The 19,184-nt window shown below is 42.4% G+C and overlaps 1 protein-coding gene across 2 annotated transcripts in view; it reads right to left on the reverse strand.

Moving 5' to 3' along the window:
- The window catches only part of CHN1 (chimerin 1), a 103,998-nt gene that overhangs the window by 81,209 nt on the left and 3,605 nt on the right, over positions 1-19,184 (reverse strand). The window lies entirely within an intron of this gene.

Genomic DNA, 19,184 nt, shown 5'->3' on the forward strand with positions numbered 1-19,184 from the left:
AAATAACCTCGCAGAAGCACTTGCAGATTTATTAAGATAAACATTGCACCTAGGGTCTAAAATTATTTTTTACTATCAGAGTATAGAACAACCTGTTAAAAGTTCCCCCTCTTAACTTAAACTGGAAATATGGAAAGGTATTTTCTTCAGCCAGCTAGAATAAAAACTATAGAAACACATTTGCAAAATGGTAAATGTGCAGATCAGAAGCCAAAATACTGTGGAGGGGTAGGGGAATGCATAATATTTTACTATGTATATATCCATAAATTCCCTTTTAAATTCCACCAGAAAGATTTTTTAATCTCAAATTTATATTCTGATAAATCAGTTTTCATCCAATTTATTCCTGCGATTAGCTTTTCCCCTCTTTTGGATAGCAATTAACAACTCCTAAAATAAAATCAGAGTAAGTACTGTGAAATATTTTTGCAAAAAAGGAGGGTTTTTTCATACTGAGTAAAAGCTCTGCTTGGAAGCAGTCAGTATGTATTAGAAATACCAGCATATTTCTAATCCCAAATTCTAATTCTCAAAAATTAAACAGCCGCAACAGATGCAGCCACAGTTATTCATTCCTACTTTGATACTTTTAATTAAGGTAGTGCAAGTTGATTCATTCCAGAAGCATTGTAACGTGATCCTTAGCACTGCAATGTCACATGGAAAAAGGGCAAAACGTGTAAGTAAAAATAATGGGTTTAGTCCCAGAAGACAACTCTTACTCCACTAGCTGAATTTTCTTTTGCTATAGTCTGTTTTTTGGCAATATATGCACCAGTTGAATTTACAAATAAATAACTTAAGAAAAGGACAACACACACTGTATTTGTAAAATATGAGCTGACTGGTCTGAAAATACAAATATCTTGGCAGTCTAACCTATACTTGCTCGCACTCAAGCCATATAATTGTTACAACTAAGGGCAGCATGATTATAAAACTGAAAAGCAACAATATTTGTGCCAAACAAAAAACCCCAAGCCTTGTTAAAGTCAGGCAAGAACAGCAGTAACTTTCATACAACAAACATTTACCATTCAGAAATTGGAAGGAATGATTTATGTTATGCAGCTGTGCACAAGGATTTTGTTAGAAAAATCTGTCGGTGCTTTACTGCCTTTACAGTGTGAGAATACCCTCCAGCCATCCCACATGAGGTAATGAAAAAACAAAAGGTCATTTCTATTGTGATTTAAAAAAAAAAAAAAAAAAAGAAGTTATCTGATATAAAATACTGTAGCAGCAAGTACAGCGCAGTAACATCGGTGAAGCAGAGGGTCTGTAGTGTTTGTTTCTGTGCAAGAACATTTCTATTACTAAAACCACGCCACTACACAAAGATAAAACAGAATAAGCATAAACATCACACCCGTCTGTTAGTTACCCGATTTTAAAGATTAATCAATGCGGTTCCATTTAACACATCATCAGTACTTTGAAATGCGTTATTAGGAAAAGGGCTTGATTTTCAAATAGTGCAGTCTCCAACTCGGCATCCAAAGCACCCAAAAAGCACTTTAAGGCATGATAAAAAACCCCAGAAAATGCTGAACCCAAAATACATTTTCTCACTAAGGCTGCACCACTTTCTAATTAACACAATAAACTCTACGCTGTCAGTTCTCAGATTTTTCTACAGCTCCCATCAGCACACTATCTCAGCTCTGCTAAATGTTTCCATGATAAAATAAAATCGTTTTCTACAAGCTGTGCATCATGTTTTATCTTAACTGTATTTTCTGCCTTAAGTGAAGTGCAATTCTGCTTAAAGCTGCTCTTCTCCAAAGGTCTAAAGCACTACAGAAAACATAAATGCCTAAACTGATCCTGCCAGCACTGGTGAGACTTTTGCCAGCATGAGGGCACTCTCGTCAGCAAGGACATTTTAGATCAGGCACATTGTCCATGTACATAAATTGCAATTGCAAACTGATACCAGTTTCAAGCTGACAGATGCTGGTGCTGAATAGTCTTTCTAACCTTTAAAAGTGAAATTGTTTGATCATTTCCCATTATCCCAAGCAATGACGGGTTTTTTTAATTCTTCAGAATTTTGCTCTGATTAGAAGGGTATATGTATAAATTTTATTTTTACATAATATAATGGGACTTCTTCAAATTCTCTACCCTGAATCCATACTGATATCTAATAATACTGATATCTAATAATTTTCCAGCCTGGAACAGATCAGAAAAAAAACCCAGCTGTCTTCCCAAAATCTGTACTTTCAAGCCCCTAAATAGACCTGTCATGGCATAAATGTGTATGCACGTGTAAAGAAAAGAGTAAGAATATCTTAAAGCGATGCATCACTTGAAGTCCCACTGAAACCCAAAGCAAGGTTAAGGGGTGGAGGGGAACAATGCTGCAGGGCACATGAAAATACATTTACAGTCTTTTACTCTACAGAATCACTTTTTGCTCTTGAACCCTCAGCAAAATCAAACTCATCTTTGAAGCAGGCATCTTATCGCAGACCCGTAACAGCTGGCGCCTCTAAGTGTAAGCACAGACCTACATTTTTTATGTACCCTAAGTGACAGGTTATGCATCTCTGCTTCTGGAGCAGAGAGCATTGGTATTGGGACCGGTGCCGTTTACCATCTTCGTTGGTGACATAGACAGTGGGACTGAACGCACCCTCAGCAAGTCTGCTGACGACACAAAGCTGTGTGGTGTGGTTGAAACGCTGGAAGGAAGGGATGCCATCCAGAGGGACCTTGACAGGCTTGAAAGATGGGCCCGTGTGAACCTCATGAAGTTCAACAAGGCCAAGTGCAAGGTCCTGCACGTGGGTCAGGGCAATCCCAAGCACAAACACAGGCTGGGCAGAGAATGGGTTGAGAGCAGCCCCAAGGAGAAGGACTAGAGGGTGGTGGTTGATGAGAAGCTCAACATGAGCCAGCAATGCATGCTCGCAGCCCAGAAAGTCAATCGTATCCTGGGCTGCACCAAAAGAAGCATGACCAGCAGGTCAAGGGAGGTGATTCTCCCTCTCTCCTCTGCTCTCATGAGACCCCACCTGCAGTACTGTGTCCAGCTCCAGAGTCCCCAACATAAGAAGGACACGGACCTGTTGAAGCAAGTCCATAGGAGGGCCACGAAGATGATCAGAGAGCTGGAGCACCTCTCCTATGAAGACAGGCTGAGAGTTGGGGTTGTTCAGCCTGGAGAAGAGAAGGCTCCAGGGAGACCTTAGTGCAGCCTTCCAGTACCTAAAGGGGCCTACAAGAAAGCTGGAGAGGGACTGTTTACAAGGGCATGTCATGGCAGGGCAAGGGACAATGGCTTTAAACTGAAAGAGGGCAGATTTAGATTAGATATTAGGAAGAAATTCTTCTCTACGAGGGTGGTGAGGCACTAGGACAGGTTGCCCATAGAAGCTGTGGCTGCCCCCTCCCTGGAAGTGTTCAAGGCCAGATTGGACGGGGCTTTGGGCAACCTGGTCTAGTGGAGGGTGTCCCTGCCCATGGCAGGTGGGTTGGAACTAGGTGATCTTTAAGGTGCCTTCCAGCTCAAACCACTCTATGATTCTCCAATGGCAAGAGTTTGCCAGCCCATCTTTCTCTCTCCAATGGACAAGGACAGGAGTGATCCCTATTTCTAACAACTCTCAGCACTTCCTTGCCATCATCCTCTTTCCTCCTCACTTTTCCAGGACTTTGCCTTCCCCCAGCCTTAGCAATCTTCATCTGCACACAAGACCTCTCCCCTCATCCCTGAGCAACCCTTTGGTTTGCTTCCCACTGCCATCCTGCTAGGACTCACCTACCCAGCCCACTCTATTTGCTCAGCATCTCATTCTCAAGCCATCTCACCTCTACTCAAGGCTTCCTTGAAATTTGCCTAAAGGCAGAGGAAACAGAGGCAGAAAAGCCCAGAACAGCACAACAGGCAGGTTCTGGCAACAGCCCAGAACAGCAAAAATGTCACAGTGGGGCAGGAGCGTTGCTTTCTGGGCCCAGCGTGCCCTCCTTTGAGCACACAAGTTAATGAAACAAAAAGGAAACTATGCATCTTGGGCGTGAACCATGTGCAATTAAGTGAAAAGCACAGAGTGATTGTCAGAAATACACGCTTCTGCCAATAGAAAATCATACAGCCATTTAGGAGAAGTTCATATACAGACACAAACACTATGAAAACATCTCAGATTTTTCCATAAACACAAATGTGACTAATTGTGACATTACAACATAGCATTTCCCTTCATTATTTTTCTGCTCTCTTACCCATTTCCATTTTATCCCTTATATAAATCTGGACAACTGTAGTACTTTCAGAGTGTACATTTTAACTGCAGATATGAAAACTGTTACTATTGCCTCAAACTGTTTAGACTGCTTGTCTCTGTGTATTCCTTTTATAGAAAGAATAAAAATGTTTACCTCTGCTTGAAATGGTTCTTTCTCGCTCCCCACTGAAGATCAGCCAGCTCTAGGGTAGAGCAGCAGCAGCTTAACTACGCACAGTAACCCCATAAAGCAATTTAGGGCTTACTGCGAGGTTTCCTGGAGAGAATTCAGCTTTATTTTTCTTTTACTGTATGTCACTCCCTGCAGCATGGTGATCTGTAACATCATGCTGGAGATTAGTTTTAAACACTGTCTGGGATGAAATAATCAGCTACCTGCTGACACAGCAGCTCTTGCCCCAAACTTGATTTTATTTGGCAATATCCCTATTGAATACAGGTGAGGCCTCAGGTGGTGAACCTTGTGAAAGAGGCCAGGTCTTAGCCATGTGGACCAAACATCAACATGATCAGGAGAGGAAAATCTAACTTCATGTTTTGTGAACCATCTAGGACCAAAGAATGGTGTAAGTCATAAATATGAAAGGATGCAAGAAAGTATAAAACATTCTTCTGTAAGCTACATCCTAGGCACTAACCAGTAAGCGTTAGCATGTGTTTTAAGACGCTAATGTGTCATGTTAGCATGTGTCAAAATTTAACTCCTGGAGAGATACATGGCGAGCAGACATGGCCATTTGCTGACCCATACAACAGACTCCTTTTTGTGCCTGAAAAACAACTTCTAGAAAACTCCTCAGCCTCAAAATCTTCCTTATTAGCACCTTCTCTATGCCCAAAGGATGCACATAAAAATCACCGACTTACAGAAATAAAGCAAAAATTTATTTGCTGGTGAGATTCTTAAGCCACAAAAACTGTGTAGTTGAACAGAAAATGTCATTTCATCTCCGATTTTCAGGGTACAAGTGCCAACAGCATTTCAGAAACCAAACTCAAGCCATCACGAAACATTTGAAGGAGCAGCCAAGCAGGCCCTAGCAGTCAGGGCTTTTATGCACTCTAACCAAAATAAAACTCAAACAGCATTAAGGTAATTAAAGGATGAATACAGCCACCGCCCTAGGCAGTGGTAGTAAAGCAGATGGGCTACAATACTATGGTTTCAGGGTAAATACGAGAAGCTGATCGCTGGCTGTGGAGGCACCCAGCAGCGCTGGAAGTGTTCTGCAGAAGCCCCCGTGCAGCAGGCAGCACCAGGAGGGGACGGTGATGGCAGGCAGCTCCCGGAGATGGGGCAGCAGAGAATGGCCAAAATATTGCTGTCTATTGCGTGTGTACTGAAGAAGGAAGGGCACATGCTGAAGGTCCTTTGTCACTCCTAGACAAGACCTTGTGATCCACATTTTTTTTTCCACCAAGCCTCTCTCCACCCCTCCGCTATGCCTCTGCTATCAGCAGTCGGAAAGTTAAATGACCATCTGTAACGGGGTGGCAGGCAGAGCCTTGATGCAAAGAGCAAGAAGGGCCGTGCGTGGCCACCTGCCCATCGCAGGAGGTCCTGCGGAAGCCAACCCACCCTCCCTGGCAAGCAGAGTACCGCTGTCATGGTTTAACCCAGCCGGCAGCTAAAACCACACACGCTGCCCTCAAAGGCTGCAGAGAAGTTCATTTCAGCTGGGGCTCGGTAAACAAGAAAAAAAGCCGTGGTCAATCTTTGTTGCCTTGTTTTCTTAGAAACAAACACTTCTTCAGCATTCTGTTCCTTCACATGATTATAAAAAGGGAAATGATCCTCTGGCTCAGTCTTGTCCTGTCTTTGCCTTTCCATAACACAGGGGTAACAAATTATTTCTGACCAAAACAACTCACACAGGCTTACACCATGCTTTTTAAAAGATCTCGGGCAACTTCTTGGTATATTCCCTTTCTCTTACGTAAAAACTATTATCTCATTACTTTACAAAAAAATGTTGGGGTTTAAAAGTGACTGAATAAATAATGTTAATCCAACAGTAATGTTGCTGTACTAGTCCCTAAAACCAGAGACATTAATGACAAGAACCTGATGGCACACATAGCCTGGGCCCACGTGGAAAACATGCAGGGTTTCACAACTAGGGCATGGCAGAATTTCTTTTGTTTATGGGAAGATACCTGCAGGGCTGAGAACACCTCAGGCAGTGAGTGCCACATCTTCTCCCAATTCCCTGATATACCATATGACACTCAGCAACGATGACTGATACATCTAGACTGTTATTGAGACTTTGATGCTACTTTAACGTTATCCTTGGCACGTGATTTCCTTTGACTTAAGAAAAAGAAAAAAAGCCTTGAAAACTTTCAGACATGTCAAGGCTCTTCCTCAGGCAGGCAAACACCATTACTGTAAGGAGCTTCAGTGCAAAAGCTTCCAGATAAGCCATCTATTTTCTCCACCTTCTCCCAGTGGAGAAAAGACGCCGGACAGGCGTCCACTTTAACTCGCAGGCAGATGTGACGGCTCAGCACGCGTCCCGGCTGCGGGTGGACAGCTAACCCTCCCAGCGGATGGTTCCCAGCTCCGAGCCCACTGTGCTGCCAACACAACCAGTTGCAAGCTGGAGTGGGGTAGCTGTTCAGCGTTAAACTAAAGGCCAGTCTGACCACAGAGACAAATGGCCTCTAGGTGGAAAGAGGAGCTATTGCCGGGGACGGCAACTCACGGGTAGAGGTTACAGGTCGCCCGCTTAACGCCACCTGACTGCAGGCCAGCCCTGGAGAAGCTGGCGCACAAGCAAGCCACTCCGCTACCAAAGCAACCCATCAGCAGGGATGTGCCCAAGCCTGTGGGCAGAAGACACAGTCACCAGCGACAACTCTCCTTACACAAAGTTTTGCTCCGTTCCCTTGACCTTTGGTGCAGGTAGCTATACTCCTTAATGCCCATAAACCCCCATGCACCTCAGCAGTTTTAGACTTTGAAAGTTAAACTGTATTTGACTTATTTAAACAAGAAAACAAAAAACCCCAGATGATTGTATTTTCTTCACATTTTCCAAAGTCATTGCCATCTGGGAGGGGAACAAGAGTAGAATACAATCTAAGGGAAAGAAACACACCAGTGAGAACAGGCACCGATAACGAAAGCGTCCTTTTGGCTGCAGGACAGCAGCATATCACATGCACTGTGCCCCAGGAATTTTTAGTGGGACAAAACTTAGTCTTCTCTGCTCTTTCATCCTCACATGTTTTTGCTTATACCACCCCAAACAAGTACAATTAGGTTTCTAATTATTATTGGAATTTTAAAAATGATTAAGAGAAAGGTAGTGTGAACGATGCCCCAGAAAGCTACAAGGGCTACTGCCATCTCCCTGATGCAACCGAGGGGAAAACAAGAAAGCACTCTCAGCAAAAGGGCTTAAAGAAGGGCATGCTCTGAATAATTCCATCAGTCATGAGGGGGAGAGAAAAAAAGATCACACTGCCATCCTGGTTTCTACAACGGTCTGATCTGGCAACAATAAATTCTGTGGGAACGCTTCTACTGGGGTTGAAAGAGAGACCCACTGAAAGCAGCTAGAGTTCAATGCCTTTTATTAGCAGGTCTGTTACTGCCTCTTTACGAATGATGGGAAAATTTTAATGAGTATTATTTTGCCTATCACAGGCACTGCTGCTGTTAAATGAACTCATCTTCTAAGTGATTAGACCAGGTTGCAAATGATCTGTTTCTAGATTTTGTTTAACCAAAGCAAGGAAAGCAAGTACTCATTCTTCCTTCTCTTTGCCAGATAAATAACAGCATGTGACTACACAAATATTGACAAATAATTTTTTTTAAAATCCTTTATAACAAAAAACGCCAATTTTTTAAATTTTTAATTTTAAGCTGGAATTTTCACATGTGCAATGATAACAAGCAAAACGCAGCTGTCCTCTTTTTCTTGACTGTAGTTTAATGGAGGGGTGGGAAATACTCCTCCCATGAAAGCACAGTTAGTTTACTGTTTATGAAATGTTTCAAAACCTCTAAAATTATTTCTTAGTGCTGCTGCAAGTAAAAAATTTAGACCTCAAAAGATGACAAGTGCCACCTTGTGGGCATTTAACAAAGAAGCTAACGTTGCTTTCCATTTCTAGGGGGGGGTATCTCAGCCTCCAGACAACAGGCTGCAACCAATTTTCAGCATTTCTGGGAACACCATCTTCACTTCCCAAGACGACAGACGTGATGGGGATCACTACCCGACATGGCTCTGCGGGTTAGCTGTAGCTACAACAACAGTCAGCCCACCAGCTGTCTACAACCCTCTAATTTATCTCGCTATAGGAGTTATGAGAGCTCTACAGACTCAGGTATCCTGAAATGTCTGGTTTACACCGTAAACAACTTCCAACTGAAAATGCTGTCAAAATCAAATATGTCTCTTTAACTTATCTATTTCAAAGTAAAACAACCTGTCAATTTTTTTTTTTTAACTCATTGTGACAAAACTGACTGTGACTGGCTGCTGCCCCGAAGTGCTGGATCAATGAGTGAGGCAGCTTCCCATCCTCCCTAAGGGTTATTTGAAAGGTCTTTTGCAAACTAATTTTGCAAGTTCAAAACCGACAGAAATAGGTCTTTGTTGGATTAATTGCTTTTTTAGATTTGACAGATAATTTGTCCAAGTATTTTATGTATCAGTAAAGTCTTGGAGCAATTCAGAGTAATATCAGGTAACACAAGCTTGAACACTGTAATCAAACTTCCCTGGTTTAAATCCAGACTGGTTTTCACTGGAGACACTGTTTCGATGACTGTCAGTGAAGTTTGCTTGGAAGCCAGGAGAAATACCTGTCAAGGCTATTGCTCTTACACTGCTCTCGTTCCAACCGTGGCAAGGGATAATGTAGGAGAAAACATTTACCTTTCGACATTTCCTTCCTATTTTTTGTTTCCACAAATCCTTCTTTGTCTCCTGTTTTAAAAGTCTGCCTGCACAGAGACCGAGCTCATTTCCCATTGCTTGTTCTACTTCTTCCAAACATTAATAATATCAACAAGGGCACATCGGTTTTACTGTAATTTCCAGCCTGTGACTACTGTTACAGCCACAGCCTCAAGGCATTCACAAAAATACGTTTTTGTCTTGATTTCTCTAACATATCCAACAGGGAATATTGACTGGAGCTTGATTACACAAATATTCTGAGCAGCCACCCTAATAGTGAAAAAGAACAATATGATATGGTATAAAAGTGTCTTCTAGTTGTAAATTAATCCCCTTCCCTGAATAAGAAGTCTGTTCAGTCAAGGCTGAGTAGAAGAGACCCTAAATAAAGGACGAGCTTTCAGGCACTTTTGAAATACAACCCCCCCATCCATTGCATAATGCCTTAATTTGCTGAATGGGGAGGCATGTTTTATCACCGTTCGCTTGGTTGCTTTGAATTATTTTTTCTTCTACACCCAGCACTGAGATAATGAACATACATTCACTTTCCTGCCCTAAACCCCACTTTTAAATAGAGTGTTGTGGTTTTACCAAAAGCTGAACACAACAAAAGAGCACAACACTGACCCTGCCTCCCTATCCATTGGTAAAAATCTGCTGAGAACTTGTCCTCCCTTGCATTTCAGACCAAGATAGCTGCTGTGCGTTCATTAGCCTCCTGGGGGAAAAAACCAAACAAACCAAACCCACCCATTAGCAGCCCAGGCAAAAATCAGAGTCACCTGGAGAAAATTAAGAGCAGATCTGATTTCTGACTGCTGTTATAACTGGCCTCAAGACAGACTCCAAAGCACGTCTCTCTCTAACTGTGTCAGATGGCCAAATAGATGCTGTTGCCTCTCCTTCCCCAAACCTGACCCATTTAAATTCTTAGACCATCAGAGTTATAACAAACCTATTACAATTCTTATTACAAACAGATTTTTCATTTTCTAAAACAGTCGTCAATAACACAGGCCATTGCTCATGCAAAAATATGGCTTGTATTTACGTCCTTATTTCCAGAACAGATGCAATACATCAACACTCGTGGTTGGAAGGAGAAGGACAGACTACCAAGTAAAGTACCCTTGCCTGGAACCAGGATCGTTTTTTATAGCGTCATGAAGGAAACTCCTAAAAACATTATTGGCAGGGTCAGAGAAAGGGAAATGGACACAATGTGGTGGGATGCCTTTTCTTGAATTGGAATTAAGTTTTTACTCCAAAAGTCATTCTCCAGTTGCTGTGAGCTTTTTCCCCAATCTGAAAGCTGCAAGTGTCATTCCTTACCTCTTCCTGTTCTCATATAAAACCTCCAAGAGGCCTCCAATGGCACAAAGTAGGATGCTCCAGGTAGAAAAGCTGAAACCTTCACATTCCTTTCTGGCAATTCCATGGCTAACTATTATATCTGCAGTCAAAGAACTATGGCAAAAGATATTTACTCGCCAGCCTCTCCCTGTTTATAGCATTAAATCCATCTTTTTCATAACTCTTTTCCTCCTCGGCAGGTTCATTTGCTGCGCTAGGCAAGAACCAGAGGAAAGAGAGCAAGCAGGTGTGAGGTCCAGTCCGTGGAGAAGCTGTGCTCCAGGTCCCCTCCTGCAGCACCCAACGTTGTGGGGCTGGAGCAACAGCCAAATGATCATCCTAAAGGCGATTTAGCAGTTCTGCAAGCACGGAGAGGTTTTCTGCATGCGCCCCCCCATTTGTCCTCAGTTCCCTCTGCATTTGGGAGGATGAAAGCAGAGCAGAGGAGCTGGGAACAGGCTGCTGGAAGGAAAGCTGAACACAAAGGTTTGTCACTGCCCAGCAGGAATGGGAGAGCTGGCTGGGAAGCTCGATATAATCGATGCTTGGAGATAACCTCCAAGTTCTTTCCTGGGTAACTCCTTAAGTTTCTTTCCCCCTCCAGGAAACTAATTCAGATGGTTTTCTTGTCTCTGTTTTCGAGTCCTTTCTCCTTTTTCCACACTAATTAGAAGAAAGACAAATTGGTCTGCAAATAATGGAAATTTGAGTTTATTACCTCTCACTCTATCATGGCACTGCGTTAAACAGGAGGTTTTTAACAATTATTAGCTGCATTTCTGGGATATTAATGTCCTTACTGGAACTGAGATCCCACAGGAATGTCCACAAGTGAAAAGCAGACTTTGTCCTACAGAACAAGATGTCTAAACAGAAAATAGAAACAGTGGCTGGCGAGAGAAGCAGAGGCCCACATAGATGAGATCATCCTACAGACCAAAGATCAGTATCTCTATTCCCAAGTCTTGCCAACCCAATAATCCCCCACCCAGCATTGCCTCTCTGGGTGACAGCTCTTTTGGTGTCTTTAGCTCTACTTTGACTTTATAAAAAGAACCCTATTGTGGCAACTGGCAGCACAGGAAAACACGTACAGACCGACATGTGGAGAACTATTGGATGTGACAGATCAAAAATCCAGCTTTAGTTTAAAAATGGTCCTGGCCTACCTATGCGGCTAGATGGGAACTGCTGGGAAGCAGAACGCTGCAAGCCATTATCAGAGATCGTGATACACAGGATTTCTGTACAGAAATAAGGGCAAACACTAATACAGCTCTGAGACACAGCAAGCCCTGCCTGTGTCTTCCACAGCTGCTCTTGCACAGCAATAGGAGAAGGAAGATGCCTTTCAAAAAAGGCAAAGTTTTTACATTCAAGTGTAATGACTAAAAGCAGGGCTTCCCCCCCAACAAAGCATTTAAGCAGCAGAAAAAAGCTCTTCCTGCTTCTCACAGACCCTTCTATTAAGTGGAAAAAAAATGCCAACAAGCTTAACCGCTGAGTTAGCCAGTGTGAGCTCTTCCTCAGACAGAGCAGTCTGCAACTCACTCATCTCAGAGGCTGCTTGGAGGCATCCCCAAGTTACTGCACCAGGAGCACAGCACACTCTGTCCCACCCTGGGGCTCACCATGCTTCAGGGCAGCAGCCACACAGGGGCTACATTTCACCTCCTGCAAATTCTGAACCTGCAGAAGAGCCAGTTAGGACAAAACAATCATCTTGCTTTGGTCTGATGCAGTTGGAGGTGGATCAGGGTGGGGGTGTCTTCTTATACAGCACAGTTTCAATAAAAGGTAAGGAATAAGAGATGTTCCAGCGAGTTACTGATGAGCTTGCTGCTCTACCACTGAGGAGGGGCAGGCAAGGGTTCTGGGAGGGGGCTGGGACCATAGCTTGCATTGACACGACCTGGAAGTGGGCAGATAGGCAGTGCAGCCAGGAGCTCCCCGAGAACCACGATAAAGCAACAGCACACCTATATGCACATGATCTCACCACTGGAAATGCCCTGATAAGTTTCATCTCCTTCTCTTGGGTTTGTTTTTTTTGGGGGGTTGGTAATTTTCCTTTACATACTTCTAAATATTTACCTTGTTAAACTACAAATGTTATTTCTTCAATAGAAAAGTACCTGACCTAATTCCTTTACCATGTAAATTTTGGCATTGAAATAACAGGCCACACAAAGTTTCTGAATGTTTTCTCACCAGGAGGAAGAACCACTATTTTATTTTTAAATACTTCCCTGCTTCTGTTGAACCACTGAAGATCTTTTCAACACTTTCAAGTCCCATTTATAAATATACTCTTTGAAAAACCTGAAAAGGAAATCAGTAAAATTAATTGCTGCATCAAAATCATGCTTCCTTTATTGGAAGGATATACCCGTGTGTGCGTGTTCAGCCAGTAAGGCAGAGTTGAGGAAGAGCTACATCCTGTTTGGGGTTGTTGGGGTTTTTTAATGAAAAATGATCCAACATTGCACTGAGGCATTGTGTCCAGATTCATATGGAAACCATAAAGCACAGATGAAAAAGTATGGAAGACTGGCCCTACCAAATAATTATCAGCAACTTTTATAGTCTGCTCTGGATTGTATACTTATCAGATACTAATTCAGCATCAAGGAGACTTGCTTGTACCCTGCCAATGCGAGAGCAAGGAACATTTAGGTCCTGCACTAAAGCACTGGGTTTGATTTTCAGAACTAGACTATTTTCAGTGTCCCCCATTTACTCTGCACAAGGAATAATTCCATACCTCCTTTTATATTGCTGCAGCAGTACTCAAAGACTTTGCTACAAGATGCTCTATTGTATTTTTATACAATTTAAATGGTGTCAGTTGTGGCTCTGCTAGCTATGGTAGCACACCACCATGCAGTGGGCAGCAAAACAATTCCAGTATTTAGGAAACAGTGTTTTACCTTTACTTTTTGGAGTGGGAATTTCCCACAAGCAAGCTGCCCCAAGACATTCAGTTTCTGATCAGGGTCACAAACTATGTTTTTATTTGAGCTTCCTGAATGGCAAGGCTACCGATAAGGAGCTGCTCTTGCAATGAAGGAAGCATGAAGGAGAGAGAGATGGGGAGCAGGAGCGCAGTGGAGAGGGAACCACAACCTCCCATCAGCACCAGGGACATCCATCCCCAACCGCATGATGCATTCAACAGAGCCAGATCCTACACCTGCACCAAAGATGGATGTGACCATGGGCTTCCGCACAGAGATGGCCAAGACCAAAAGCACAGTTACCTGCTCACTGTGAGCAGCAAGGTCTAGCTTGCAACTTCAACAGTGGTCCATAATCAGAGGATGCAGTTTTCCTAATGCATTCTCCCAGGGACTAAGATTTGGTCATGTGAGAAGCCAGATCATATTATCATATCCTATCAGCATCAAACAAAATTTTAACCAGAAGCTCTAACCAGCCCTGATGGTCACAGCAGCCCCAGGTCTCTCCACAATACTTATCACAGAACTACTAGCAAAAACCACAAATGTATGTAGGGACTGATGTATCAAAATATATCACAGAAATCACTCTCCCACAGGAATAAATAGGATTTTATGAGCACGTTTTCCAGAAACTATCAAATCACTTCAGAAATGTCACCTTTTTCATTCAGACAGAGGATGAACAAATATTTTGAGTGCCGGAAATGTCAGATGTCAATTGGCTCTTTCACATTCACAGAGGCTGCCGTACACACAGCAAATACTCCAGGCTTCCCAGCTGGGTGTGATCAACCCTCCTCCCCCTGACTGGAGCCAGGACATTGACCCATTACTCTGCCATACAGCTAAATCCTTGGGAACAGCATGGAGAACTGCAGGAACTCTTCCCAAAGTTTTCTTGGACTTGGCCAGTGAGGGTGCCTGAGGCCAAGATGCCATGCACTTACAAAGTCCTAGTACCATTATTAAATGCTTTACAATACTAAATATTTCACTAGGTTTAAATGACACTTTTCCTTGTTTCAAGACAGATTCAAAAAGGCAAAATCTAGATGGTTTTTAATCTTCTGCCATCATTTATGAAGATATACAAGGCAGACACAATCCACTCCACTGAAATGACAACCAAGCCAGTTTATGATTTTACAAGGGAGCAGGAAGCATCTCATTCTTTTAATAACTACAAAACTGCCCCTGGGCCAGGTCTTCGGTTCTGTTTTGTTCTGTTTCACCCAAAGACACATTTCTGCAGAACTGTCCAATCTCTGTCCACAAGGTGGAGCAGCTAAATAGCCTAAGATGTAGATGCTAAGCCCCAAGTTCAGAAAAAAAGGAAAAAGAATCATCTAACAACGCACTTTTAGAGCGGTTACCTATGCCTGCACCCTTGGAGGATCCTGATTAATGTGCTTTTATTTGGCAAAAATAACAGTCTCCCAAAAGACTTGTATTAGGTTTATGCTTCGAGTTTACTGATTGACATAGTATTTAAGTCATAACTGTGGTCCTGCCATTATATGTAAACACATTCTTTTCTTGACACTGAGACATGCTTTCTATCACATGGAAATCTTTTAGTACATCTAAAAAAACAGTTAAGAACTCAGAGAGAGTTAGTAAGCAAATCAACAAAGCAGAATCAGCTAAGTCCAAAAGAAACAGAAGAAAACCCAGATTTACACCTGAAGCATTAGCCTTTAGCTGACCGAAGTGTGCATCAGCAAAGCTTGGGAACTCTTCCTGGATCCTCAGATCCAGAGCGTATTTCACTTCAACGCCATCAGATGACATTCTGTCTCCACTTCCTAGGGGTCACTTGATGCCAAGGAGGAAAGGGATGCATTTGTTCAATGGTGTGCTTGAGCTGATGATACTGCAAGAGAACCTCTTTGGAGAAAATTCCAAAACCTCGTCTTAATTCATTACTTGTGTGCACAATTGGACCTCACCTTTCCAGCTTCAGCAACAATCCTCAAACCTCCATTTCCTTAAGATTCTTATATGATATTCACAATAGAAAACACATTTTTATACCAGCCACTGCAAGAAGCACACTTCTAAGTGCTAAGCTGAGAAGCCATGACTGAAATTTTTTCATCCTCGTTTATAAGTGTGTCACTTCTCTGATATTTTGATGAATTGATACCAATTTACTAGTTAATAGATCCATCTTCTTTTCCCAGTTCCTACACAGGTTTCCCTTTCGATTTTTTCTTGAGATTGCATTGCCAGCAAAACCTTTTCAAGGTTGCTCTCCTTATTTGCTTCATTAGGTTCTATAAAGTATGTAAGGTTAGCACAGCACCTAGGAGAAAATAATCTTAGGATTCTCAGCACTTGGACACTTTCCCTCCCAGATACATGAATGGGAGTCAGAAGAGCAAGTTTATCTCTAACATGGTTTCCATTTTTAACAAATCACCTTCATTTTTAAATTTTGTTTAAAAAACCCCAAACATTGTACTATTGTCCCTAAATTGTTCTGTCTAATTAAACTGTTTGAAGTTCCTATTGTGACTAGATGTCGAATTGCTTAAATCTTCTTTAAAATTAGGCTGTATCAGTCGGTACTGAATGCAGCCCAAGTATTTTGAGCAAGGGCTAAACACTTCAAGAGCATCTACTGCAACCAGGTTAAAAAGATCGCTTTGAATTCACTGCTTTACTGGTGAAAAAGACCTAACATAGGCAGTGCAATGTGGGGTACGTATTCACTTTGAAAACTGCTTCAAGAGTGCAAGATGAGCAATGAAGTTCTTGACTTTTTTTTTTTTTTTGGGCCTAGAAGCGTCAGTGATGTGTACTATACCTATAGCACTCCACACTTATGCCCCCTGTAGCAACAAAAATGTCCCAGTTCCATGAACAAACTTCCATTACCTACTCCAGTTAAGGAACAGATTCAAAGAACACTTCTCTGGCACAAACTGACTCTTTAGTTAAGGGGCTCTGCCAGTAAACTTTTACCATCACCGCTAGCCACAAGTTTTAAGCATAGTTCAGGGCCATGTATAAAAATACAGAAGAGAACAACTTGAATTGTAGGTGATCTCTTTACCTCCTGTTCTTAGGAAACTCTGCACACAGGACAAGAAATAAGCACATTAATTTTTGAGTATTTCCTATCCTGCAGAGAACCTGCAGGCATTACCTGTTCTGAGCCATTTTTAGACAAACATTTACTTTCTATGTACCTGTGACTAAGCTAACCAAGCACTCTAAAATGTAAAAGCCTTCCCTAAGCAAGCAAAACATTTATTTAAAGAACAATGAATTGATTTAATTTCTCTTTTTAAGATTGTCACATTAGAAAGTAAGTGCTTGTATCAACATAAGCCTACCCTACCTTTCGAAGCAGCTGTGAGACAGTAAGTACAGTTTGCATGGAGAACAGTAATCACAGAAGCACAGAACTTTGTTAATTAGCATTTCAAGTACGGAAGAACTTATTTCAAAAGGTTTGCTTCATACCTGTAGTAGTAAATAGATTCATATAAAATTACTTCTGTGCATTATGATACCAGAGTTCGCAGCTGCAGAAAGGAATTCTGTTAAGTGGGCAAATTAATATTTGCGTGCTCTTTCAACAATGTATGGACACCTGAAATGGAGGTATAATTGGTTTCTTTGTCCTTACCCTTCCTGCCTGTAGCAGTGTATTGCTTGTTTCTTTTCATCTGATATTTTCCCTACAAATTTCTCTAAACACTGCTCTTGTTCATCATCTCCTTAAATAACCATATCTGTCACGCTGACTACAGCTCTGTCTCTAATCCCATTCATCTGCAGCCACTCTGATCAGTGCAAGCACTTCAAAGATTAAAAGACAATTGCTTCACTTCTTACTTCTTAACCAGCAATATTCAGGAGGGTGACTTTTCATCCATTGGCAGGGTCTGAGCAAGAAGGCAAGAGCATGAATAACTAATGAGAAATATGTCCACAAAGATTTCTCCTGGCCATTTTGAAATGTCTTTGTGCACACAAGAGAGTTGATGAGCAAACAAATGAAGAGGAAGAGAATTCATAAAACATAAGGACAACTCAGAAGCACTAAAACATAACATAAAAATATTTTTCTTTCAAAGTACAATGCTGACTTTCTTGAAACAGTTCTCAGTACATCCAGAGACACAAGCAAGCAGCAGTAGCAATGGGATAACTTAACACTTCCCTTCCGTTTTCCTCTACATTGTTTGTTATCTTTCCTATACTTGAGTCATCCAAGTGGAATGACAGCACACACCTCAGCCGTGTCACTGGAGATCTCACAGCTTAGGGTATTAACAGATGGGCTCTAGGAAGTCTAGCCATAGAAACGTAACTGAATGCTCTTCCTGTCTCTCTGAAGCTGCTATCCCTTGCAGGGATTCAGCAGAGCAGAACCGGCAGGTATCCTTTAGCTGCTTCCCTGCTAAACCAGGCAAGCAGCTTCAGCCCAACGCCATGGGAGCTGGGCAGGAAGCCACTGACTTTGTGCTGAAACAGCAGAGAAGGACACCAGCTTCTATGCCATTCCAGCTGCTGCAGCAGGCAGGAAGAAATGATCAGAGAGGAAAGAGGCTACACCTTTCACCACAACCTTTCGCAAGGGAACACGAATCTGCTGTGGGATGACAAATAGCACTAGAATCGGACATCTACTCGAGTTCCAGGTATTTATACGCACAGGGTATGAAAGTCTGCACTGTTTTGTGGACAAAAACGGTTTTAAAATCCCCGCCGACTCTTGGTAGGTGATCCATGAATATGGATATCAAATGAATCACATCTATTATTTGCAACAAACAACAGGCTTGGCAAGCGTTTTTTCAGTTCTCAGATATATTGACTGTCTTGAGTCTTCTACTGATGCGGTCCTAGTACAGACCTGCTTTCCTCTGCTAGGTCAAACCTGCACTGTAAGTGCTTGGCCAGTAGAACACAAATTCAATGTACTGGTGAAACCCTACCTTCTACTGGTGTACAAAATGCCACACCATATACCAGTGACCATCTATGGTCACAACAGGCCATATCTGCCACCATAATTCTGCGTAACTATGAACCTTCCTGGGATGACAGTCTTGCCTGAGGTAGCCAAAGTGGTTGGTAGGTAACAGAGGTATGTTTTTAGCCAACAACTTCCATGCTCTCCCATTTCTGATTGCTTCCAATGGGGGCTGCTCTTCTTCTTCATCTCTGTGGAGCAGTTGACCTCCTCTCCCTCATAACCCACACCACATACAGACTCATCAGCTGTACCACTGTGCAGTGGGAACATGGGCAGCTCCCTACCATGTCCATACAGACAAGAATGAGCACAGGATACCTTGGAAGGTCGTGACAAGATGAAGAAGAGAATTTTAAAATAACTAAGAAGGAGAAAGTGAAGAGCCTTGACATTTTCTTCCTTTGTGTTTTAATGTTGCATCATGATCTGGACAATAAGCTGTAACTAAAAAGGAAGAATATGTCAGGAGACACATATAGCCCAAGTGTAACAGTCTTTTTCGGCAGCAGAAAAATGCTGTTGATACACCAGAAGCTCCTTTCTCTAACCAGCTTTCCAGAGAGTTTCAAGGTGCCACCTCAAAGACGCAAACCTCAGCTACTGTTCCAGCAGATACATGGTGCTGCTCTGAGAAGAGCGGCAAAGGGCAACCTCCAACAGGAAACCACCAACCACTCTGCCAAGTAGAAAA

Source organism: Grus americana, chromosome 6 (assembly GCF_028858705.1).
Source record: "Grus americana isolate bGruAme1 chromosome 6, bGruAme1.mat, whole genome shotgun sequence".
Lineage (NCBI taxonomy): Eukaryota > Metazoa > Chordata > Aves > Gruiformes > Gruidae > Grus > Grus americana.